The sequence below is a fragment of the Patagioenas fasciata genome, chromosome 8 (genome assembly GCF_037038585.1).
Source record: "Patagioenas fasciata isolate bPatFas1 chromosome 8, bPatFas1.hap1, whole genome shotgun sequence".
NCBI lineage: Eukaryota > Metazoa > Chordata > Aves > Columbiformes > Columbidae > Patagioenas > Patagioenas fasciata.
In genome coordinates, this window is record NC_092527.1 from 6,780,789 (window position 1) to 6,806,756 (window position 25,968).

General features: G+C 44.1%; 1 long non-coding RNA gene across 6 annotated transcripts; it reads right to left on the minus strand.

Annotated features, from left to right (window-relative positions):
* LOC136104304 (uncharacterized) lies at positions 1-25,941 on the minus strand. Of its 6 annotated transcripts, none has more exons than XR_011740218.1 (5): positions 25,690-25,941; positions 25,182-25,296; positions 23,105-23,292; positions 22,395-22,512; positions 1-4,482 (listed from the first exon to the last, which is right to left on the minus strand). It is a non-coding gene; the product is annotated as an uncharacterized lncRNA (long non-coding RNA). The 6 variants fall into 6 exon arrangements; XR_010651753.2 differs by lacking the exon at positions 1-4,482 and adding an exon at positions 19,642-21,310; XR_011740220.1 differs by lacking the exon at positions 1-4,482 and adding an exon at positions 19,642-21,310 and having other exon boundaries at positions 25,491-25,941.
* Between the last annotated feature and the right edge of the window lie 27 nt (positions 25,942-25,968).

A 25,968-nucleotide genomic window follows, 5' to 3' on the forward strand; every position in this document is an offset into this window, starting at 1 on the left:
TTTCGGTATTTTTTATTATTTATCCAACAAAATCTGACTAAAACTTTTTCTCCAGGAGGATGAAAACACACAAGGGAGGGACTGGATGTGCCCGTATGTCACAGTAACATCGAGCAAGAGACTGTTTTTGCTGATCTTGGCATGTAAACATACTGAAATCTAAAAAAAGAAACCCCATGAGTTATCCTAATCAACAAGCGATTGCAGACATCACCCAGGTGAAATCAAAATTAAACTTGAATAAATAGTTATGTATGCACAGGGACAGGTGAAACACAGTGATGTAAAGAACTACCAAATACTGCAGGTTCTTCAAATATAGTTTAGCTTCTCAGAGAGAAAATTCTCTGTGTAATAAAACTCAAATGTAGAGCCATTGTGAAAGTTACATTTTGAGATCTGCCAGGACCTGCAGCTCTTTAAACTTTTTCAGCAGTGTTGATGAAGAGAGAACGAGGCTTTTTTCAATCTCAGGATGCGGGAAACCGCTTTCACCCTATGCAAACCGTGTAGTAGTTGAGAGGGGAAATGCAAGTGGAAGAGGGTGCGCGAGATTTCACTTTTCTCTCTTTTCTTTACTTTTACCTGGTTCTCTGTGCCCAGCACTCATGGGCTAAATATAAATGCATCTTTTTCTCTCAAATACTAAACCAGAGTCTGAGTATCATATCGGCTACTATTTCACCACTCTTTGCTTGACACCTCCTGGAAGTCATCATGGAAATGAATGAGAAACGCAGGTGCCATGGTGGGTCACCCAGCTTTTAGTCAATAGGGCAGAGGAGATTTTCTCCAGAGGAGTGGACAGGAGCAGCGTCCTCCAGGGCTGAGCCAGAACTTGATCTTCTCCCATAAAGCAAGAAAGCTCCTTGTAAGCCCTCTGAGCTAACAAAACACTGCCTTAAACACAGAATTTTCAGAGATGCCAGATGACCCTGTACCCTTTCAGGCAGGTCCTGCTCTCCCCCTTGCTCTTGTTGCCACGATCTTGTTCTCAATTCAATTCTTTTTTGGGGGTTTGCATCTCGAGACAACCCAGGTGTCAACAGCTTAAATTCTCCCATGCCTTGGCGGGGGGGATTTATTTGTGAATAGATTTAATACTGGCCGCTCTGATCTGTTTTTTTCCCAAGCTGACCAGGCTTAAAACCTGATTCTTCCAAAAGCTTTGGCAGGCTGGCTTACCTGAGCATGGCCATACCAGGGAAGGTTTAAGAAGCGGAAGCTGGACCAGCTCACCACCCCCTGCCTCGTTTCTCCTGGGGAAGCAGGGAAGCGGGCAGGGGTTCCTGCTTTTCAGCAAGGCGCTGTTTTCTCCCTGACTATCATTTCTTGTGATCCTGTCTTACTAATGCTATAATGGGATTAATGTTGCTAACATTTCTCCCGGGGTGATCATATAATAAATTCCCCCTTTCTGGGGTTGTTCCCCTAGTACGGGCGTTTTCTGGCAAATAATGTGAACCTGCAGGCTGTGCAAATTGATTCCCGGGGAGCCTGACCTCCCTTTCGGAAATGACAAAGGGCCGTCCAAGAAGTTTAGAAATACTTGTCGCGGGCCTAATCCTGCTGAGCCACTTGTGTTCCTGCAAACCACCTTTCCTGCTGTGCCAGAGATTGTGCCAGCACCAAAAAACCATCATTTTGGGGGGTTTTCTGCGGGGTAGAGGTGCCTTTGTAGGAGCAGGAAGGGACAACCCACTGCTCAGCCAGTGCTTTGGTTTAATCAATTAATCAAAATCGATGTGTGCATGAATGAATCAACAGTAAAATGCTAACAGATCACTGTCATTAATAAGCATTAGGTATTGAGCAACAATTAATAAATAATATTCAATTTGAAGATATGTTTATATTTAGATGTAGTATATTTACTATTAGCCCACTAATACTTCGTTAATGAACTAATATTAAAGTAACTTGAATAAAATTTCAATAGCCTTCATCTTCCCACACCCAGCAGGTACATCTGTCAGTACGGCCATGACCATTTACCCAGTCACTTCATTAATGATGTCACTTGATACCACATGACATCATTTACTCACTGATTGCATTGATGACATCACACCGGCTGGCAACATTTATGTCGGCTGCATCATTTCAGTGGGTCGCATCGGTTATTTAGTGGCTTTATCCATTATACCATTTATCATTAAATGGCATTGTCGAGTCAATATCTTCATGGTATCATTTTGGTATCATTTTGACACCATATGACGTCATTTATTCTTTACGCTAGCCCTCAAGTTAGATGGGGCTGCACCGACTGGGACGTTTTTAAAAGCCTTAAAAATAGAAATGGCAGGAACGTTCATTGTTCCGAATTTGTAGAGCGTGTCGCGCGGTCCCACGGGGCTCTGTCAGTGTCCCCTGATGGTGTGAAGGACAACAGCAGCGGCAGCAGAGCAAAAAATAAGAATTAAGTACATTGGGAACTGAGTCAAGCAAAGGGCACATTACATTCACACGCCATGGTTTTAAGAAGCTGCAATATAAATGGTAAAAGAGACCAAAATTTCTGTTTCCAAAGAATGCAGGAGATTGCAATTCAGCTATTTTTATTATTCAAGCAAGCGATTAATGGTGAGATAGCATCATCTTCTCAGATCAGCAGCAATATCATGGCAGTGATCTGTTGCAGACAAGCAGCATTATAAATGCAAGATTGTAGAGCAGGGGTGTCAAGCTCATTTTCACTGGGGGCCACATCAGCCTCGCGGTTGCCTTCAAAGGGCCGAATGTAATTTTAGGACTGTGTAAGTGTTTAACTGTATAAGTGTAACTACTCCTACATTCACACATAACCCGTTATAGAGTTTTCCTCCCGTTCATTTCAGATCATTAGAAAAATATGCAAACACATTGAATTTGGTTTTAATGGCTGAGTGTTCCTGATTAAAACAGCATGTGTCTTGTGGGGAAAATGCATCAAAATTTGAAATTAAAGGAGAAATGCTTACCAGCAGCAAGGCAATAGGAAACATTTCTCTGTTTAAATAGACAAAAGAAAGATGAAAAAGAGGCACGAAAGAAGGAAGAAAAGAGAATTGAAAGGAGACGAGAAGCAGCTACTGAGAGAGGACCCGAGGGGAACCCCATGTCCCAGCCCGTGACAACCACAGGAGGTTTCCCGCCCCGCATTTCCATCACTCCTAAAAGGGCTTGTTGCTCTTTTTAGGGAAAACGATGTTTTCTTTTCAGACATGTTTCCTGAGAACAACATCTCGGGGATTTTCCTATCCATCACCCCCTTTTCTCCACCACCTTTGGCTCCGACACTCTGCGCTGCCTCCTCTTTGAAGGAGCGAGCGCCTGTTCCCGATGATGCTTGTCCAAACGCACAAGGCTTTCCCACGTTGTTGCGTGTTGTTCCTCACCACAACAGTCCTCGGCGCTGGTTTATGGAGCAAATTGTTTTAGCCGGGAGGATTTTAAGGCTGACATGCGGTTTTTGTCCCTATGGTTGAGTCGCAAAGGAGCGTGGCTGATGGAGGGCACCACGTAGGAGGGTAGCAAGGGGCACAAGGAGACGGATCCAGCAGCATTCCAACAGCAGCTCCACAGGGCCGTTGTCTCTGTGCTCTTGCAGGCTCTGGCAGGAGTTTTGACCTGATTTGCTTTGAAACTCTCATCGAAACTGCATCTCACATGCTGCAGCCCCTGATTTTGCTCACGACATTAGTGTCGCTCGTTCAAAAAGTCTTTTTTTTGTTTTTTTTCCCAGGACTTCTAACATTAACTGTGAATAATGGCTCTGTTTGCCTGTTTCCTCCTAAAACCCTGTGCTTTCCCCCAAAAGGTAAATTGTGTTTTTCCATAAACACACACACGAGCAGGGCTCGGCTGAGACTGGACCAGAGCCGCCCATTGCATCCTCCTGTCCGCAGACTGTGTCTGCGTGCTCGGGCAGGTCCATCAGCACAGGGCTCTATTGCAGCCTAAAAGGCGTTAATTACAGAATGGTTAAAACCAATTACCTCAGCTGGGCTGTGGGCAGGAGTTAGAAAAAGAAGAAAACTTTGGGAAATCAGCAGCGCCAAGGTGGGATTTCACCAGAGCGGTTGCACAGCTGCGTCTTTGCAGTGACTTGGGGAGCCCCAATCAGCTCTCAGCTTTCCGAAGTGGAAAAGATTAACTTGCAGATGCTCCTTGTGTTCCCTTTGCCAGCAGGTTCATCCTCAGAGCAGCTGCTAAAATCACCGGAGAACAGGAGGAAATGCTCAAGGCAGAGGCTGGGAAGGTTTTCTGCTGAGCCCAGAGATGTTGCTGTCACGGAGCGTCCTGCTCAGTCCCAGGGTCCCACCCTGGAGGCTTTTTCTGATCACACTCTGTATTTATCCTTCACCTCAGATGATTTTTAGGAATTGCCGTTTCCAAACGGTTCGAGGTTTCGTCCTCCTGTGGTGCTGGCACGCAGGGAGGGCATGGGTTTCTTTCTCAAACTGCATTTTCATAGTTTTCTCTCTAGGGGCAGCCAGTCTAAAGCAAGAAAAGGATCTGTATTTTCAAAACTAATTCCCGTTCCTAGTGAACGCAGCTCTGATGAAGACTAACGTCAGCGTGAGCCTGTTTTAAGTGGGTGTCCTGGTTTTGTTAAAAACAAGTTTCTCTTTTAGTGAATTTGCCTGTCAGCTAAAGCCTTCATGTTAGCTGCATTTTCCTGGAGCTTTGATAGAACTGTGATGGTGTTATCTGGTTTGCTGAATGTGTGTCAGTTTGTGTTACTGTTAAGAGAAATGAGGTTCAATAGGAGGTTTGCTTCTCTTCTTAGTCTTGAGATTTGCGGTGCGTCTTCGGAAGCTTTAGCAAAAAGCACTCCTAGCCGCTCGAGAAAAGGCAAAACAGCCAAAGCTGCTGCTGCAGCCACTGCCCCCTTCACAGGCTGAAGCTACAGCTCCTCCGCAGAGCTCCTCTGCCAAGGTCGCTGCAGATAACGTTACTTCTCCAGCCTCAAAGGCTGACAAGGCAGCCCCCCCGTCTTCACACACTGGGCACTGTTGCTGCTGTAACCACAGCAATCACTGTGACAGTCATTCAGACTCTGAAAATGAATCAAATGATGGTGAACCCATATCAGCATCAGTTGCTGGTTGTAAGAAAGTCACTAGAAAGACTACCTGTGCAGCAGGTGATGGCACAGGGCCAACATCAACCCAAGAGGCATCATCAGCACAGGGTGGAGATGAAGTGACCACCACTCGGTCCTTTTCTCCAGGTGAGCTGAGAGATCTGCGAAAAGACTTTAGTCGTCGTGAAGGCGAGAATATTTTAACCTGGCTGCTGCGATGCTGGGACAACGGGGCAGAAACAATTGAATTAGAAGGTGGTGAAGCCAGGCAGCTGGGATCTCTGTCAAAAGATTCCACCATTGATAGGGCAATTTCAAGAGAGTCTAATGCCGCTACTCTCTGGACCCGACTCCTGGCAGCTATGAAAGTCAGATTTCCCTACAAGGAAGATTGTATATCCAAGTTAGGGAAATGGAATACTATGGAGAGAGGTATCCAGTTCCTGAGAGAATTAGCTGTGGAGAGATTATCTATCTAGGACCAAACAGCCAAGAGGGGACAGACCCAGATAGAATCAATTGTACAAAATCTATGTGGCGCAGATTTGTACAAAGTGCACCACCTGCATATGCTAAGTCATTGGCAGGAATGGTCTGGTCGGCTAGAGGTGTACAAGAAATTAATGAAGTGATTGAGCAGCTCCGGTACTTTGAGGACAGCCTTGCTGGTTCTCTACGGGCTTGTGTCTCCGCTGTGGAGAAACTGTGTGAAAAATCTGATGACCGGTTTGAAAAGCTGTTGCAAGAAATCAAAGAGCTCAGAGAAGACTCGTACCGTTCACGACCTGCACAAACCTATGTTTCAGCTGTTAGGAGAAGGCGTTTCCAATCTCGAGAGAGAGGGCAGAGACAGCCCACAAAAAGAGGTTCACTGTGGTTCTTCCTACATGAGCAGGGAGAAAACATGAATAAGTGGCATGGAAGGCCTACCTCAGAACTTCAAGAACGAGTACGTGAGATAAAAGGAAAAACTCCTAGGAAGGTGGCTGCTCCAGTTTACAAAAGGAGCAGAAGAGATTCTGATGCTCTTGAAGGAACCTCTAATTCACACCCAGAGACTGTGCAAAACAGGAATTAGAGGTGCCCTGCCTCCAACCAGGTGGAGGAAAGGGATAACAGAGTTTATTGGACTGTACAAATACTATGGCCTGGTACAACACAACCCCAGGAGTACAAAGCTTTAGTGGACACTGGTGCTCAGTGCACAATAATTCCTTCTAATTATAAAGGAACGCAGTCCATCAGTATTGTTGGAGTGACTGGGGGATCCCAGGAACTGACTGTTGTAGAGGCTGAAACGAGCCTAACTGGAAAAAACTGGCAAAAGCATCCCATTGTGACTGGTCCAGATGCTCCGTGCATCCTTGGTATAGACTACCTCAGGAGAGGGTATTTTAAGGACCCAAAAGGGTATAGGTGGGCATTTGGTATAGCAGCTGTGGACACTGAGAAAATTGAACAGCTGTCTGATTTGCCTGGTCTTTCAGATGACCCTTCTGTTGTAGGACTGCTGATGGTTGACGATCAGCAGGTGCCAATTGCTACCATGACGGTGCATCGCCGGCAATATCGCACTAATCAAGACTCTTTGATTCCTATCCAGAAGCTGATCCGTCAATTGGAAAGCCAGGGTGTGATCAGTAAGACTCGCTCACCTTTTAACAGCCCAATCTGGCCAGTGCGTAAGACTAGTGACGAGTGGAGACTAACTGTAGACTATCGTGGCCTGAATAAAGTTACACCACCACTGAGTGCTGCTGTGCCTGACATGCTAGAACTGCAATTTGAACTGGAGTCAAAGGCAGCCAAGTGGTATGCTACAATTGACATTGCTAATGCATTTTTCTCTATTCCTGTAGCAGCAGAGTGCAGGCCGCAGTTTGCTTTCACCTGGAGGGGCATCCAGTATACATGGAATCGCTTGCCCCAGGGGTGGAAACACAGTCCTACCATCTGCCATGGACTGATCCAGACCACTCTGGAGCAAGGTGAAGCTCCAGAACACTTGCAATATATTGATGACATCATCGTATGGGGCGACACAGCGAAAGAAGTCTTCGAGAAAGGTGAGAGAATAATTCATATTCTTTTGGATGCTGGTTTTGCCATAAAACGAAGCAAGGTCAAGGGACCTGCACGAGAGATCCAGTTTTTAGGAATAAAATGGCAAGATGGCCGTCGTCAGATCCCAATGGATGTGATCAACAAAATTGCAGCAATGTCTCCACCTACTAATAAAAAGGAGACAGACTTTCTTGGGCGTTGTAGGTTTTTGGAGAATGCATATTCCTGACTACAGCCACATTGTGAGCCCTCTCTATCGAGTGACTCGTAAAAAGAACCAATTTGAGTGGGGCCCTGAACAACGACAAGCCTTTGAACAAATTAAGTGTGAGATAACTCATGCGGTGGCCCTTGGACCAGTCCGAACTGGACTAGATGTTAAAAATGTGCTCTACACCGCAGCCGGAGATAATGGACTTACCTGGAGCCTCTGGCAGAAAGCACCAGGAGAAACCCGAGGTCGACCCTTAGGTTTTTGGAGTCGAGGATACAAAGGATCTGAGGCCAACTATACTCCAACTGAAAAGGAGATACTAGCAGCATATGAAGGAGTTCGAGCTGCTTCGGAAGTGATCGGTACTGAAGCACAGCTCCTCCTGGCACCTCGACTGCCGGTGCTGAGCTGGATGTTCAAAGGGACGGTTCCCTCTCCACATCATGCAACCGAAGTTACATGGAGTAAATGGATTGCACTGATCACGCAACGAGCTCGGATTGGAAGTCCCAACCGTCCAGGGATATTAGAAGTGATTACAGACTGGCCAGAAAGCAAAGACTTTGGGATGTCTCCAGATGAGGAGGAAGTAAAACGTGCTGAAGAAGCACCACCATATAATACGCTTTCAGAGACTGATAAGCAGTATGCACTGTTCACAGATGGATCCTGTCGTCTTGTAGGAAAACATCGAAGGTGGAAAGCTGCTGTGTGGAGTCCCACACGACAAGTTACAGAAGCCACTGAAGGACAAGGTGAATCCAGTCAGTTTGCAGAAGTGAAAGCCATCCAGCTGGCTTTGGACATTGCTGAACGAGAGAAGTGGCCAATACTTTATCTCTATACTGACTCATGGATGGTAGCAAATGCCTTGTGGGGGTGGCTACAGCAATGGAAGAAAAGCAACTGGCAGCGCAGAGGTAAACCCATTTGGGCTGCCACACTGTGGCAAGACATTGCTGCTTGGCTGGAGAGCCTGCCTGTGAAAGTTCGTCATGTAGATGCTCATGTGCCTAAAAGTCAAGCCACCGAGGAACATCTAAACAACCAACAAGCAGATCAAGCTGCTAAGATTAAAGTAGCTGAGGTGGACTTGGACTGGCAACATAAAGGTGAACTTTTCCTAGCTCGGTGGGCCCATGATGCTTCAGGGCATCAAGGTAGAGATGCAACATACAAATGGGCTCGTGATCAAGGGGTGGATTTAACTATGGACACTATTTCACAGGTTATTCATGAATGTGAAACTTGTGCCGAAATCAAACAAGCAAAACGGTTAAAACCTGTATGGTATGGGGGGCGATGGTTAAAGTATAAGTATGGAGAAGCTTGGCAGATTGATTATATTACACTTCCACAAACACGTCAAGGTAAGCGTTATGTACTTAAAATGGTGGAAGCAACCACTGGATGGTTGGAAACATATGCCGTACCTCATGCTACAGCCCGAAATACTATCTTGGGCCTTGAGAAGCAAGTCCTTTGGCGGCACGGTACGCCAGAAAGAATTGAATCAGACAATGGTACTCATTTCAAAAACAGTATTATAGACAATTGGGCCAAAGAACATGGTATTGAGTGGGTATATCATATTCCATATCATGCACCAGCCTCTGGGAAAATTGAAAGGCACAATGGTTTGTTAAAAACTACACTAAAGGCACTTGGTGGTGGAACCTTTAAAAACTGGGATTCACATTTAGCAAAAGCCACTTGGTTGGTCAACACCAGGGGATCAACCAATCGAGCCGGGCCTGCCCAATCAGAAATTCTACGGACTGTAGAAGGAGATAAAGTCCCTGTAGTACACATGAAAAATATCTTAGGAAAGGCAGTCTGGGTTACTCCTGCCTCAGGCAAAGGCAAACCTATTCGTGGGATTGTTTTTGCCCAGGGACCTGGCAGCACCTGGTGGGTGATGCTTAAGGATGGAGAAGTTCGGTGTGTACCTCAAGAGGATTTGATTTCAGGTGAAAATATGCAATGCTGAACTGTATGATGTGAATTGTCGCACTAACAGTGTTTAATAAGTGTCTTTCAGATCAAGACAATGGTGATGAAACCAGCGCTGGCTTCTTCGAGTGGCGCCCGACACCTTCTTCGAAGTTGGTGTCCTTAACCCACAAACAGTGGTCATGAGATGCACTTGGACCATTTTTCCTGCCCTGGGAGACTGTTGTGACAAAATGAACTTAATGAACTTTTCAAAGGATGGTCCACTGATTAATTACTCCTGTGTATATATGTACAAATGTATATATATATATAGTAGTAGTGATTAATTAGATTGTATTGATAGATTGTATTGATAAGGTTTAAGTATTCAGTGAATGTCATATTATAAGGGGTGGAATGTCCTGGTTTTGTTAAAAACAAGTTTCTCTTTTAGTGAATTTGCCTGTCAGCTAAAGCCTTCATGTTAGCTGCATTTTCCTGGAGAACCCAACACATGTTTTGGTTAAACCCAGCAATGGAATGCAAACTTATTGATAAGCACGGATGGACATCTCGCGAGAGGGGCAACGAGAAACTGATGACGGAGAGACTGACCAATGGTGTATAACATCCCATTCACATGAATACTTCATATAAAAGTGGGAGATCACGAGGATCTCGTCCCTTTTTGCTGCCCTTTTCCCTTTTTCCTCATGGCTGACATTAGGAGAGGACCTTGCTGGTCGTCCCTGCGAACTGAGGCCTAGTGAGAGACTGAATCCAGCTCCGGTTGGCTACAGAGTCTAATCCAGGACTTTGGGTGCCGGCTCTGCAGTTGCTGAGACTTACAAGATTGGTTTGGTATATTTTGTATTATTTTCTCTATTCTTATCAGTAGCATTAGTAAAACATCTTTAACTTTTCCAACTCTCTTCTCTCTGTCCTTCTTTCCCTCCCGATCGCCTGTCCTGAGTGGGAAGGGGGGAGAGGGAGGGGCAAAAGGGGGAAGTTGGGGGGAGAGGAGGTTAACAATACATCTGCCAGGGTTTGATTGTCACCCCGCAATCTTAACCCTCGACAGTGGACTTAGTAGTTAGCGTTTATTTTAATGTCCAATGCCCTGCCTAAAGCTGCTTGGTCATTTGTGTCCCATGTCACTACATGAGCTCTATTCCTCAAATTAGAATAAGGTCTATCAATTAAGCCTCCCTTTGCTGTAATAATAACAACAACAATAATAATAAAGATATTATTATTGTTCTGATAGAGTGTGGACAATAGTCTTGCTTTGGACAGGAGCTTCCTTCCCAGTGCTGCTGCTGTCATGCCACGGGTCAGGGCAAAGGGGATTGAGGAAGCGAGGAGAGAAGCTGATGCTCAGGTTCTCATTTTGACGGCAAATTTCGGTAACTTGAAGATTTACAACCAAAATCCAAGTGGAGCGTGCATACTTTAGTGTAAGAGAACCAGAAAACTGTATAAACCATATAAAACTCAGAATCACATAACCACCCTGCTAGTGCCAAGCATGGGAGAGAGTCTTACCCTTTTGGCTACAAAACTTATCAGTGTAAAAAAATGTTGTTTACACCTCTGCTTAAAGAAAGAAAAGGCAACAGGAAAGCACATTTGCCCTACAGGTGGTTCAGATACCGACGTTGCTCAGATCTCCCTTGCTCGGGCTGTCAGTGCCTTTTGGAGGAGACGATGGCAGAGGTTTTGAGGGAAGAATGTGGGAAGTCGAGCAGTTCCCATCAAATTCCCCAGGAGTTTTGTCCTGCAGCGCCAGTCAGACGTGTCAATCCTATTAGCAGCATTGTTCACGGGTCACGGCACAAGGGCGGAGGGTTGAATGTGTTTGTTCAGCAAATCGGACTAATATTTGAGGACTATAAAAGAGCATGTGTAACACGTTTGGCCTCTTGCTGGTATCTAAGATCGCAGCGTACAATGTTTCCTTCAAATTACGTTAGCTCAGATCCGATTTTATGGTAACTTACAACTAGGAAAGACTTCAATTTCATTAATAACAGCCACCATCTTTTTAACATTTAATACATTATAAATCATCGCAAACATTTTTTGCTCTTGATTTGAAATGAGACGGCTGGAACAAAATCAAATTGGAAGCCCCTTGAGTCAGCCAAGGCCTGGGTTTGTTCCTGAAAGGTACTGCTGGAATTACCTCCGCAGCTGTCATTTGATTTCAGTGCTTCACCATCACTACAGTTCATGTACCCTTCGTGCAATAAGGATAAATGAGGCACGATGAATAAATGCCAGCAAATAGCTCATCCGGTGTCACCCACTGTCCCACATCCCTCAGAGCTTAGCTTGTGCACCATGTCCTTTGACGCCCGCTTAAATACACAGTAGCAATAACACAGGGCTAATAATAATAGTATTAAATTGAACACTTAAACATGGGAAGGCTTTTTTTAACTGAGTGCAGCATTATATTTTTGATGTAGGAAGGATGCTTGATGTAGATGTTGCAAGAATAATTCATGTTCACTATGTACATGAATACAGATGCCATCTGGGTGGCACGCACGGGATGTTTAGAAATTGAAATCTCATTAACCTAGCAGTAATTCAGGACTATTAGAGGCAAGCTTAGGGTCTTTAATCAGTAAGACTGTATTAGCATAATGGAGTTAATTGCAATAAAGAAAAAGATTATGATTAAAGAACATTCTTCTCTATGTAGGACCTACTATTTGCAAAAACACCTGTGGGCCAAATCGTGCCTCTGGTTGCTGAACCCTTTCTCGAGTCAAGGAGAGAAAAGGTTTTGGTTTTGCCTGCTGTAAGGCTGGCCCCAAACTGCATATCTTCGCCCTGATTTTGCAGTGGGAGGAACACAAGCTGCCCTTTATGCTTGCTCAGCTTCCCACTCCCACCAACGGAGCCTGATGAAGTGCGAACACCCTTGCACCAAGGCCAGGGGCTTAAGCCCCAAGTGAAGAACCACAGGTCTGAAATCCTGGCTGAAGGAACTATGAGGGCTTGGCCCTGCTGTTACAGGCGTTGCATTGTGCATCACTTGTTTTGTATGTTCTATTATTATTATTAGTGGTTTATCTTCCTTTGCTGCCCTATTAAACTGCTCGTATCTCAACTCATGAGGTTTGTTTTCTTTCTAACGCTCTCCCCATCCCACTTTGGGTGGCAGGGAGTGAGCGAGTGGCTGTGTGGTCCTAGTTGCCGGCTGGGGTCACAAGTGACAATTTGTAGGGCAACAGCAACCAGCCGCAAGGAAAAGGGAGAGAACAGCACCGGGGCTGTAACTGAGACCAGAGACACTGCTGTTGCTGTTAATGGTTCCTAAAAAGGAACTTATCTGGCTTACTTTAAAACCCACTGATCCCAAGATGTCAATAGTTTTATTATCTCCATATCCTGGGGGCTGTTCTGATAGAAATGTGGCTGAGAGCAGCAAAGGGCTGTAATTCAAGTGAAGTTCACTGTTGCAAAAATTTCCTTCCAAACTAGGAACAAATAAAACTGCATCTCTTTCCTGCCCTGGATAGGAATCCTCCCTGGGAGCTTGACATGCCTTCTCTTTCCTTTTGCTGCCACTTGAAGCCTTTCTCAGATGTTGTCTGAGATGATCTCTGTATCCTCCTCCACCTGATGCTCAGACCACAGCTGTGCTCCAAGGGTGCAGCTCCCACCACCCTCGTTACCCTCCTCTGTGCCGCAGAGCTGCTCTTTATCATCGGAGAGATCAAAGACACCCTGAGATAAATCTATTTAACTGTAATTTGTCCTGAAATGCTTGATTTGGGAAGACAGCTGGATTCTCATCTGGCCGGGCACTCCTGCAAAGTCTCTGTCCTGATTTTGTTAAAAAACAAGTTTCTCTTTTAGTGAATTTATCTGTCAGCTAGAGCTTTCATATTAGCTGCATTTTCCTGAAAGCCAGATACATGTTTAGGTAGACATAGCAATGGTGTGCAAGGTCATTGATAAGGATGGATGCACATGAGAAACAGGTGACCAAAAACTGACCGAGCGTAACATCCCATTCACATGAATACTTCATATAAAAGTGGGAGATCATGCGGGTCTTGTCCCTTTTCCTTATGGCCGACATTAGGAGAGGACCTCGCGAGTTGTCCCTGCGAACTGAAGCCCAGTGACAGACTGAATCCAGTTCCGGTTGGCTGCAGAGTCCAGTCCAGGACTTTGGGTGCCGGCTCTGCAGTTGCTTGGACTTTCAAGATTGGTTTTGTATATTTTGTATTATTTTTTCTATTTTATTAGCAGCATTAGTAAAACATTTTTAATTTTTCCAGCTCTCTTCTCTCTGTCCTTCTTTCCCTCCCGATCACCTGTCCTGAGTGGGAAGCGGGGAGAGGGGGTTAACAAGACATCTGCCAGGGTTTGATTGTCACCCCACAATCTGCTTTGCCTTCAGTTCAAGGACAAGGACGTCAGTCCTGGCTCTGTTATCATGGGTCTGGCTGCCCTCAGCTATTTTTGGGCTCCCCCATAAACCTCCATACCTCCAAATAGATCCCTTCCTCCTCCCGTCAGAGACGGGAGCTGCACACGGGCACGATGCAGTTTTGCAGACTCCTAACATCTCCTTTCTGTCTCAATACCTATTTTTGTTTATTTGCTTCTCAATAATTTGAAAAGGGGTATTTAGAAAGGACTATTTGTCTTCCGTGGCTGACACAAGCGTGTCTAGTTCATACAGGAGCGGCCACACGTGTCAGACGTGAAGTCCCGTACGTCTCCACCAACGTGTACAGAGCACAAAACTGCTGCAGCAAGACTTTCCTGGTGCCATGCTCGGTGCCGCAGGGCTTCTCACAGGTTCTCTTTGTGTTTAACAGCCCGGGATTCTTTTCAGGGAAAAATTACGTGCTCTGAGGTCTTGGAAGAATTAGCTGGCTTTCCTATGCCAAGAAGAAGCGCTGACTTTCTGTGTCAGCTCAAAGTTATTCTCGGTAATAAATTAGCCCTTGTTCAGACTGCACATACTTTAACAGGCTTCTGGACTCTGCCTGACTTGCTTACGGCTGCTGCAGGAGCCAAATGCCAAAATACGCTAAGGAGTCAAACACAGAAGGCTTTAATCTGGCTAAAAAAACCCTATCAGCAGTGTCAAATTATCCAAGAGGAGATGTCCAGCCGTGGGTGGCATCATCAAAGCTTTTGCAAAGTGTGTTTTTCTTGTGCAAAATACATAGGGGCTTAAAACTCTAATAGTTTCAAATGCAAATATCATTTCTCCTTATTAAATAAACAACTCGTAAGAAAACACTTGTTCATTAGCAGGAAGATTTATAATATCTACAGAATCTACAAAAGGATATTCATGTTGCCATCAGCAGCTTTGGTATGACCAGAAAAGCCTGAGCGGGATCTTTAAACACACAGACCACAAGTCTTTTGTTCTATGTTTACTTAAGTCAGAGTAGTAATACAAATACACTGACAACAGAGGAAGTAGATTAACTTCTAACATTTTTCATGAGATAAACGACAGCTTTGCCTCAGTACAACCGACTGAATTTTACCTTACGAGAAGCTGAAAGGTAGTTTTGGAGTTGAGGGTTGATGTAGGGATGGCACCAGTTCAAACGAGACTGTTCCATAAACTTGCTCTGTTTGTAGTGAGACAATCTGTCTCGACCTCAAAATTCAGCTGGAATTTCTCAGGCCAAAATTATAGGGAAGCTAAAGCAGGAGTTTTACAAAAGGAGCAAGTTGCAACCTTTTTGTGGAAGCGGGAATGCTTTACAGTTAGCAACAAGATCCAAGTGTCACCTTTGTTTAATTTTAACCTTATTCCAACCCCATGATTTCCCAAAAATAGACTCACTCACCAGGAATGTCATGTTCATCTTGATTCAGCTAATAATATTTATACTTTTACATTGGATGGGATTAATTTTCCTATCCTGTTAATGCAGCATGTGATTATTAAATATCTTTTTTGTGTGTGTAGACGTACATTTTCTGTGTCAGAAAGGAAAGCAACCTGCATTTTAAATTATTGAATGATAATTGTAGGTAGCTGCTTTTCATAAAAATAAAGGAATTCCTTTCAATAGGATAAGCAGTTATAAGAATCCCTTTTATACAAAATGAGTTCACGAGTGAATTTGTTCGACAGCCATGGGTTATGGGTCTATTGAAGAACATTTCCTGCCCCTCAAAGGCAAAGGTGTTAATGTAGTGAACATGTGTAACGTGGTGTCATGGAGTAAAGCTATTGATTCTTCCCAAATGATGGTTTTCGATACTAACACCTTGTACAACTCATGCTATGGGTCAGATCCAGCCAGATTTCAATAAGGCTCATTTCACATCCACATCTAAAGAAGTGAAGTCAGTGCCTGAGCAAACAGGGATCCAATGACAAGCACTGAAGCAAAGGGAAAACATCCTGGCATTTTAAGGCCTTACAAAATCAATATGCAGCCCTGCACCGTTGACGTATCAAATGCAAAAGTGAATTCCAGCAAGGGAAATGTGCCAAAAAGAAAAGATTTTATCCTGACATGAGTGAAGGAAACACAGACATTTAATCAGGGTAAATGTCAAGAAAGCGGAAAGAAATAAGAACAACTGTTCTGCACAGCACTATTTTCCCAGTTATAAAAGCAGTGACTGAAAAATGAGACCCTACGGCTTAGGAAACTGTGACTTCAGGCTCTCTGAATAGACCAGCTCACTGCCATCCGCAAAACCATGACAGACCTCATAATCCCCCAAAGGAAGCAAGAAGAAAAATGCTGGAGTTTGACCGTGTTATCAAGCAGCACTCGCCCATGTGCAGCTTGTTTCTGTCTGAGATACCTTTCCTCAACTCCGTCACTAACAGCAAAGAAAAGCTTGCCTGGACCCAAGCCTTTTCTAGATTATTTCTCTATTCTTCTTTTGAGTTTGAATGGATTCTTCATACACATATAAAGAAAATAAGATGATTTTCATAGCTCTTTGGTTTTCATCATAAGACTCAAAAGGCGTTCCCGAAGCGGGACGCATTAGCCTCATTTCTCTCTCCAGGCCCACGCCGCAGGCACCGTTATTGTACCGTGCAGCACTTTTCAAGCCTGTATAAGGAAGAGTAAATGACTTTACCTTAATGAATGGTAAATCCAACCCACAACTCCCTTTTCCTTTGTCTAAGCTAAAAGCATTACTGACATGAGCTGGTTTGGAGGGGCAAGCAGACAAAAGTTTTTAATTTGTTACCACAGATTTCAATGGGGAAGTGAAGGATTTTCTAGACGAAAGGCTAAGACTCAGCTAACTCCAGCTGAATGCCTCTTTCTGTTCATTTGCCTTTTGTGTTGCAACTGCTAATGGTGCTAAAAGAATAGACCCCGATGACTGACGTGCCATTCATTCCCGTTATTGAATCTGTGCTCGGAAACTCAGGCAAGGTCAGCTGAGCTCCGGGCAAAGCTGCAAAGCAAATCAACATCTTTCCTCTGCAAAGCTCTGTTTGCCGTCAGGCTCAGCCCAGTTCTGGGTGGAGCAAAACCTTTCCAAAAGCACACACAGATTATATGGTTTGTTTGCAACCTGTTGCCTGGAAAACATGAAAAGAGCTAAATACACAAGAGCTAAAACTGAACAAATGAAGAGCAGAAAACAGATTTGCGGTTGGTTTGAGCGTGAGATTTATCGACAACCGATATGGACTGGCCTTGCTACCATAACCGTGATGTACTTTTGACATGGCCACAGACTTTTGAGAGGCCAGAACAAGCATCCATCTTCGTTTTAGTGCTGAAGAGATCTAGGAGTCACTGCTTGCCATTTGCTTCTCCTCTTGTGTGAGGGTATCAGCAAGTACGATAATCTCTCTGGCTTCCTAATGCATCGCCATCTCTCCAGTCTACATGAGAAGAAAGCTGGGCTTCACAAAATAGGGCAGAGAAGCAAAGCAAACCAGCAGTGAGTTGTTACCGTGCATGGGGGAAAAAAAAGGTGACAAACTTAACTAGCCCAGATAAGAAAGAAAGTTTGAATGTTTGAACTTAAATTGCCTTCAAACTTCCTGAGAAATATCTGTAAATATCTAGAACTGATAAAAGTTAACGTGGCCTAAGTTTTTCTAAAGGTAATGTGAGTGATCAACATGTTTTTAAAGAAAAGAAAATAGAAAATGTAGAAGGAATCTAAAAGTAGTATCATAAGGATAATTTACTGCCTTAGGATAGAGAGAAATGTTAACAGACAACATTTTGTTTACTGAATCTATTAAAAAGGTGGCTTGGTCATGAAGAAAATCTGTCTTAGTTGACTGTTGCAATTTTAGGAAGCTGCTGACCAGCCGTGACTGTACATCTGAATAAACTGGCAACCTGCCCCCATTTCCAGTTCTTCACCCTGAAATAATTTAATGAGACGTGGCTTTGAATGCAGCGTGGTACGGCTGGATCCGTTTCACGCCAGCTCCTGACGCTGAACTTTTCTGAAGCTCTTTCAGAGCCTTTCGCATCCCTCTTGTCACGCGGGGAAGGATGGCAGCGCTCAGGGGAGGCCGTGCTGTCGGCATCGTCACTACAACAGCATTCATCTCTCCCTGTCTCTGCTGATCGTGGCTCTTCTGACCTGACTTAAACTCGTCTTTGCCGTTACGTGGCCACACCGCACAGATGGCTCACAGCTGCTCAGAGATCGGCCGGTCTGTTCAAGCCTTTCTCTTCCTTTGTTATTTTGAGCTGCTGAGTTTGCAGCAGAAATCCCTGTCATTCGCTACAAGAGCACAGTTTTTCACTGTTAAATTTCAGCCCGTCTCTGACTGGTTGTTCTCTGTATTTGGTGACTGTCAAGCTTTGTGCTGTCATTAAACTCCATTATTATGCCTTTCTTTTGGCCATTTAAGCCCAAACGCAGACCATCAGAACCATAAAAAAATGATTGCCGCTGGATTTACATTTACCAATTCTTTCATGATTCACTACTCTAACTAGTCCCTTGCCTTGAGCATGTTACAATCTTTGAGCTATTTTTCTGCCTTCTATTTGTTGAAAATAGAACCCAGAAATTTACCTTTTCCATATACAGAGCGCACATCCACGTTGTGTAGTTTCTCTCCCCCTCTTACTTATGGGGAAATATAAACTGTTATTATTTATTTTTACTCTTGGAAAACCCATTTTGGCTGGACTTTGAGAGTGCCTGAATTTACCTCTGTGTTTTTCAAACTCCAAGCCATTCCACAGCCTGTGTGTGCTGTATGAGATCATGTTACTCAAGAACTGGAAGGGCTCGACACGCTCCAGAAAGACAAGCCACATAAGTATGGGGTTGTCACGCTGATGGAACTGCCCACACATGGTGAAACCACCTGCAAGACCAGGTCAAACTGCTTAGGATCCCCAAAGGTTTCTGTATTTTCTGGGAGAACCAGCCACGTGACACACGGCCTCATTACGACATAGCTGTGCTGATCACGCCTCTTAAATTATCACAGAATCCCAGACTGATTTGGGTTGAAGGGACCTCTGGAGATCATCCAGTCCAACCCACCTGCTCATGCAGGGTCACCAGAGCAGATCATACACGGTCACGTCCAGGTGGGTTTGAATGCCTCAGAGGAGGAGACTCCACACCCGCTCTGGGCAGCCTGGGCCAGGCTCTGGCACCTCACAGCAAAGAAGTTTCTCCTCATGTTCAGATGGACCCTCCTGTGTTTCAGTCTGTGCCCGTTGCCCCTCACCGTGGCGTTGGGCACCACTGAACAGAGTCTGGTCCATCCTCTTGACACCCACCTTGGAGATATTTATCAGCATAAATAAGATCCCCTCTTAGCCTTCTAATAATAATATCATGCCAGAAGAGAGAGACCTGAGCCTGTTCCCAAGCATGTTATAGCACTCGGGGGTTCTGAAAGCGCCTTTTTCCCTATAAGTGACCAAACAGGACCGATATCCCAGGTGCTGGGAAGGTGATCTCCAGAGCAAGAGACCTCCCACTGACAACTGCTGACAAGCTGCAGTGCTGGAAGATCCAAACCAGAATGACACGCAAGCCAGACCCAAACCATTAGGACATGGTCCCTCTCTGTTAGGATAGAATGGATGAGATCTGAACTCAACCATTTCTGTGGAAAGCAATAATTACCAGCGCACGTGCCGTTCCTTTTCCAGATTGCTAACCAAAATGTGGCATCAAATAAGGAAAACATCATCACTTTCCACACAAGTGACAAATGTGTTCCTGCTCCCTGCTCACATGCACAAAAGACAAAAGACTCCCCCAAAAAAGAGAAAATGTCTCTGAAGAGACTGGGATTCAAAAGGAAGCAGCAAGGATCCAGTAGTGCCCCCGGATTGAAGTGATTTTGTACCTAGGGCCCCAAAACATGCATCCATAGTGAACATCACTCTGCTGACACAGCTTTGCACTGGAGAGCAGAGATGTGATGCCAACTGACAGAGGATCAACAGCCTGGCTTTCTGGATGCCACCATCTCACTCAGCAGCAACTCAGCTGCAGGCGAGCCGGTGAAGTTCACAGGGAAGAGGGTCCCTCCCGGGTTTCTTACTTCCTTGTTACGCTGGGACTGTGAAACTCAAAGGCTGAGAACAACTTCTATGTATTTCTTCTCCTAAAACTGTGGCTGGCCTCAGATAATAAGGAACAGCTGCTAGCCGACAGAAGAGATCCTTACTTGGGGATCTGTTCTATGAAAGTAAAGAAAATGAAAGGATGGCTTGCATGAAAAAGAAAGCAGAACACAAAATAAGAGGCAAACACTTTTTCCTCCCTGGACTGTGTAATAAATATAATTAGTTTTCAAAGTGTTATATAGAGAGCCAAAACCTAGAATCGTTCCTCACTTCTACAGCTGCAGGCAGGGAATTCTGTGCTATTTGAATTACCTGAATGCTCAGACTGGCAATGGAAGCAGATTCTTCACTCCTGAAAAGACCAGCTAATAGCGTACACTCAGCTGGGGACATATTACAATATGTTTTCTCAGCCCTTTGGCTTCTAAAGAAATATATCACCATTAATAGCAATTACAGGCCATCAAAGCACTGAGGAACAGGGAGGCTTTATAGGAAAAAAAGTGTTTTCAGAAGAGGTTAGTGCATTAACTTTCTCAGTTGCATTTTGTATACAGATTGGTTTGGAAATTGATGCATAGAAGAAGCAGAAATAAGGAATGGAAATGTGACTTATGAATTAACCAGCATCACCATACGTGAAGATGGAAAGAAACAAAAAAGATGAAGGAGAACAAAAGAGAACAATTTGATACGGTTGCTTTTGAAACAAGCATGTTTATAATTTTTTTAGCTTCTAATTTAAACATAAAGAAGACACAACAAGGACCAAAAAAGGACATCACAATATTTGTAGAGGGTGAAAACTGCAACTTGGCTGCTGTGTAAACACTTGGTCCAGGGTTTTGGGATAAGAACTGGAGCTGTTCTCCAGAGAGAAGATAACACTCTGTGTGAGGACAAGGTTTGAAGGAGGAAAAGCCGTATTTTCGGCACCTGGAGGCTGCACTTGACTTAAGTGGCATCAGGCAGGTTGGTACCTACCTGATTTCTAACTCACTTGGCCTGTTTGTCTCTGACATTGTCATGAAACTGTCTGAGCAATGATGTTCACATACCTCGACTGAGGCCACGTAGGTGCTGTACAAGTCATTTGGTCTTTCCTTATTTCTGAAGGTGGCAAACGCCCTGCACAGGCATTCTGAAAAGAGCCTGGCTCCATGTGCAACCATTCAAATACAGCAACATTTTCAGCAGAGAGCAGCACTCAAACATTTCTTCTGTGACCAGAGGCCACAAAGGCCTCTATGGACTCAGACTCCATCACACACAAAACTCCTCACAGAACATGTTATTGATAAGGTTTCCCTTGTCTTAATAGATAGAAGAAATCCCGTGATAGCCACCAAAAATACATAATGAACAATCTCATGTGACATGACCGGATGTGGCAATTTAATGTGATGTGAGTACGTAAGAGATCACAGTGGGGAGTAACTGTCTTCACGTGACAATTCAGGACACAGAATTCCCATTCTGGAATGAAAAGTGCTATGACAAATCAGTTTGTATTTAACTACCTTTTAAATTCACATTTTGAAAATCTGAAGATTTACAATCTCTAACAAAAACCTCTTATGAGTTCTCTTTTTCTCTCTCACTGCTGTAATATGCAAAGTCATTTTCCCACTAAAACCAATTACAGATTCATTATGGTGAATAATTATGTAGAACACGGAACTTCTATTTTTCATTGTGTTTTATGTGAAAATATCCTCAATAGGTTTCAAAACAACTTCAGACAGTATTTCCTGAAAACTGCACCGTAGGTAGTTTCATGTTGATTTTGTTATAAAAGATGATATGTTAGAAATGACTTGTGGTTAGATACGCCTAATACAAACTAAAGAAGTTCATAGGAAACGATGATGGAGCATTTGCATTTTTTTCCCCTCTGGACCTCTTCTCAAACTGAAATCCAAATTACTCCTCTGCACTGATATTGAAATGCTTACTTACAAATTTAGTGCAGCCTTGAAAAAAGCTCCCAGGGATCATTTTTGAGGAACCATTTACATCTAAAAGAACTTTACTCAACAAATGATCAGAACCCTTTCGTTCGTCTCACTGATTTTGAATTGCCATGGTTTTATAGTGGACAGTGACCTTTTTTTAAACAATAACCAGTTATTAGCCTCATCTTCTTGCACAAGCTTGTATTTTCCGTGTTTAACCTGAGCCCTTTCCAGCACAGCCCCATGACCAGTGAAATGCATATGCAATCATTAGAAGCTTGTTGATCTGTTTAATGTGCTAGCAATTAAAATGAGGCGCAGTGGGTGTTCCGCCTCTTCGCTGAGGAGATCATCTTCTGAATCACTGTGGGGTTGTTCCCCATTCTTTCAGATCCTTTAGTGTAGCTTAAAGACAGCACTAGGGTCTTGGTGATATATGAAATAATAGAAACTGCTATGAAAAATACTAGTGTAAAGTCACCTTGTACACGAAAACACTCCTAGAAACATTTTAAATATGAAATAGAAGTCTAAGAACTGGCCATATCCTGTGCAGAGCTGGAAATATACTGTTAGTTTGTATGTGTTTGTTCAAAAAAACTTACCTACGACTGCCTCGAGATCCCAGGGCAGGAAAAGCAGCACGTTGTGCAAGGCTCAGACAAACAGGCCACAAACAGCGACAGAAACAGTGACGTACTTTGCGCTGTGCCCAAGATGCAGCTGAAACAGAAGCCCCAATAAAACAACTGAGATTTATTTGTTGACAGCTGACATGCTGCTAGGTATTAAGAGATCACAAATCCAACCCCTTATAGGTTGCATCTCTGTGAAACATACAGAACAAAATCCTCACTGTCAACAATTTTTGCTATATACTCCAAAAGTCTCCACCTTCCGCTCTCAGAGAGGGTTTAGCCAAAGCCTTCAACAAGATAATTCAGTTTGCATACTGTACTATTCACCTTCCCAGGAAACACAGCAAGTACCTCTGCACAATGAGACAGCTGGGTCACACCACTCTGCTTTAACACAGAGTGCCCAGAAGCTTTAAAACACTTATTTATTCCTATACTTTCCTTTCCCCTTGATCTCTCTGCTTTAAAGGCTTTGCATACTCTAACTGTTTGAGTCTTTGCATATCATTGCATTGACACTTTGGTTTGGCTATTAATGAGGTGGGAGACAGGTGAGATGCATACTTTCCAACAGAATTTCACTAGATGTCTAAATATATCATGGCAATCTATTTATTCAGTGAAAATTCTCAACTGTATAAGCAATAGCTTGACTGTGTAGGCAGGCAGTAAAGTACCTGATCTTTCTGTGTATAAAATACGGGTCTCCTCAGTGACGTCTTGATTCTTAAAATTTTTTCAAGAAGTGATCTGAATCCATCCCGTTGCTAAATGAGTGTAAAAGTAATGATTTATTGTTTAAGATTTGAGGATCTGTGTTGCGTAGAACTGCTTGCTATGCTTCCTTAGCTAAAATATAACTGCCCTGGAAAAGATAAAAATAAGATACATAAGGAACTGAAGGTTTTAGTGACCACTAAATCCTTCAAGAGGAAGCAAAAAGACTTGTAGGAGAGGACCATCCCGCCCCAGAAAGAATTAACAAGCAGGATAATTGCCAAGAAGTACAAAGTCAGCAGAAATCAACAGTAACTAGGGGAAAAGTAAAGGCAGTAGGGGGAGATCGCAACCTCCGACTCAAAAAACATCCCCTACTCAGAAAAGGCCACTGCTCCCCAAGCATGTGTAGAAGAATAAAAGCGGACAGTACCTTTAAACTGAACTGAGCAAAGTTTAGACCAACGAACTTTGAGTAGGCATAAATACGTAGAATATGTTAGGAGTGGTTTAAAATAGAAATGTATAAATACGTAACTCAGCCTGCCTCTGGTGTGCCAGCTTTGTGAAAGTCCACCTGGCACCTTTGTAGGAAACAATTAGCTTGCAAATATAATAGGCCCAGGCAGGATCTCTCAGCAAAGCATATTTTAATAACGATTTTGCAAGATCAGGTGTTCTACCTAAAGGTAGGCACACATAATAGGGCAAAGAGCCCCTGCTTATATCACCCTAATGCTGGCCACAATTTCCCTTCCCTGTTCCCCAGTGGTTGGGTACTTCTGGGTTTACAGACCACCCAACACCTGCCTCAGTTTACCTATCTCATTCCTCTAACCCAAACAATACCTTTGCCCTTATCCATCTATTTAAAATATGGGTTCCTGGCTCTTTGGCTACCCTTCCCCCTTGATTAACTTGTAAATACAGGTATCAGTTTGCATTCTGGGATTAGTTTGAAGAGACTTTGTTTTACATTAAGGATTCATAGTCTGATGTCTCTTGGTCCTTCCCCCCCTGCTGGGGTCAGGTGCCAGCTCCTTGGTTTTGTAAAAACAACATTCCTTTGTTAAATATTCCTTATACCTTTTTTGGTGCAGAACTGTAAATAAAGCAAATACCTCAATCATATGTGAAACAAATCAAAGTTTGCAACAAATCCAAAACGATGACACCTCTGTTGGTTTTGCTGAGACCTGGAAATGGCTGAGCTTGTGGATACCAGATCTGAGTACGCAGTTAAAGAGACTAATATGTGTTATAATTGTAGGACTATTAGTATTTCTGTGTATCTGTTTACTGATTCAGTGTGTGTGGAAATATTGTTCAATCCTGAGAGGGCACACTTATGAGAATTTGAGACGAGTGTAAGAAAAAGCGTGAATCTTTTCATGACATAGTCTCAAAGGGGGGAAAATGATGTCTTGAGCAAAGTGAGTGAAGTTGAGACCAATGAACTACTTGGAGTAGGCATAAATATGTATAAGATATTAGGAGAGGCTAAAAGTTGGAAAGTATAACTATGTTGTGCAGCTTGCTTTTAGTGTGCTAGCTTTGTGAAAGATCACCCAGCACCCTTTTCTGCACAGAACTGTAAATAAAGCAAATACTTTGACCCTGTGTTTGAATTGCTATCTGCATGCCAAGTAATGATCCCACTGTTTTGGGCCAACACCAGGACATGCTGTGGGCCAAAAGCTAATAAGCCCTTTTCCTGTGCCTTGAGATGTTTTCGTTAATGTCAAGTCTTGTTTCTCCTACAAATAACTCTGTTTCCTTAGCTACAAGCTGATACCTGTTTAGTAGTGAGGGCCTTTTTCTTGAAAATGGGTATCGTCAGCGCTGGGGATGTTTTGCTTACACTTTTGCCAAAGCTGTTTTATAACCCAGCACATCACCGTCATGCTCAGGCTTTTCCACTGGATGCCTCTTTTTATTCTTTGCTTTTCTAAGCCTTTCTAAGCTTTTCTGGCTAGCCCATTACAATGCCATTATGCCGTTCCATCAGTGATACCAATGGGATGTGGGGATTACAACCTGTGCTCGTGGCTTTTCAGACATCGCTCCTGGCTGGAAATATTCTCAGCTGCAAGCTTCATGCTCCCACTCGTTCGACTTTTCCACAGCTGTGTATTTCCGCCTAAACCCGCTCCTGCTGGGAACGAATAATCATGTTAAAAAACCCCAACACACCACAGAGCCCTTAACCTGCAGTGCCATCCCCAGCAGCAGCGCCCCGCAATCCCCCTCATAGCAACGCTACCTGTACTTTTGAGTGGAATTCCACAGCTTTTGGGCAAAAAGAGCCAGGAACGCCCTCAAAATCCCCTTCCTAGCTTTGCTCACCCAATGCATTGGCCAGAGTGGAGGATGATGCTGCCCATGTTGGAGGCCAAGCCCTGACAAAGCAGGCACAAGAGGGGGTGAGGATTAAGGATCTTCAGCTTCGTGAGGGGCCAGCCATGGGTCAAAGATGCATTTTTTTTCAACACATGGGCAAAGTCCTGAGGGGAGACGGCCCAAGCCGAGGAAAGACAGCACCTACCCTACTTCCCTGGGGCTGCCCCTTCACCTGATGGGTGCCCACCCAAGGCAAGCATAAGGCAGGCGGCTAGAATCAGGAGCTTCAGTGTGGAGAGGAGCCATAACTGGGTCCAAAAGGCGGCACTTTAACACATGGGTGCCATCCTGAGGGGAGCCACCGCCTCGGGCGAGGCGGGGGAGGTAGTGGCTCCCCTCAGCTCGGGCTGTTTCCCCTCAGGACTTTGCCCATGTGAGGGGAAAAAACCGCCAAGCCTGCCCCGGCCCCCTCGCGTCGCGGCCC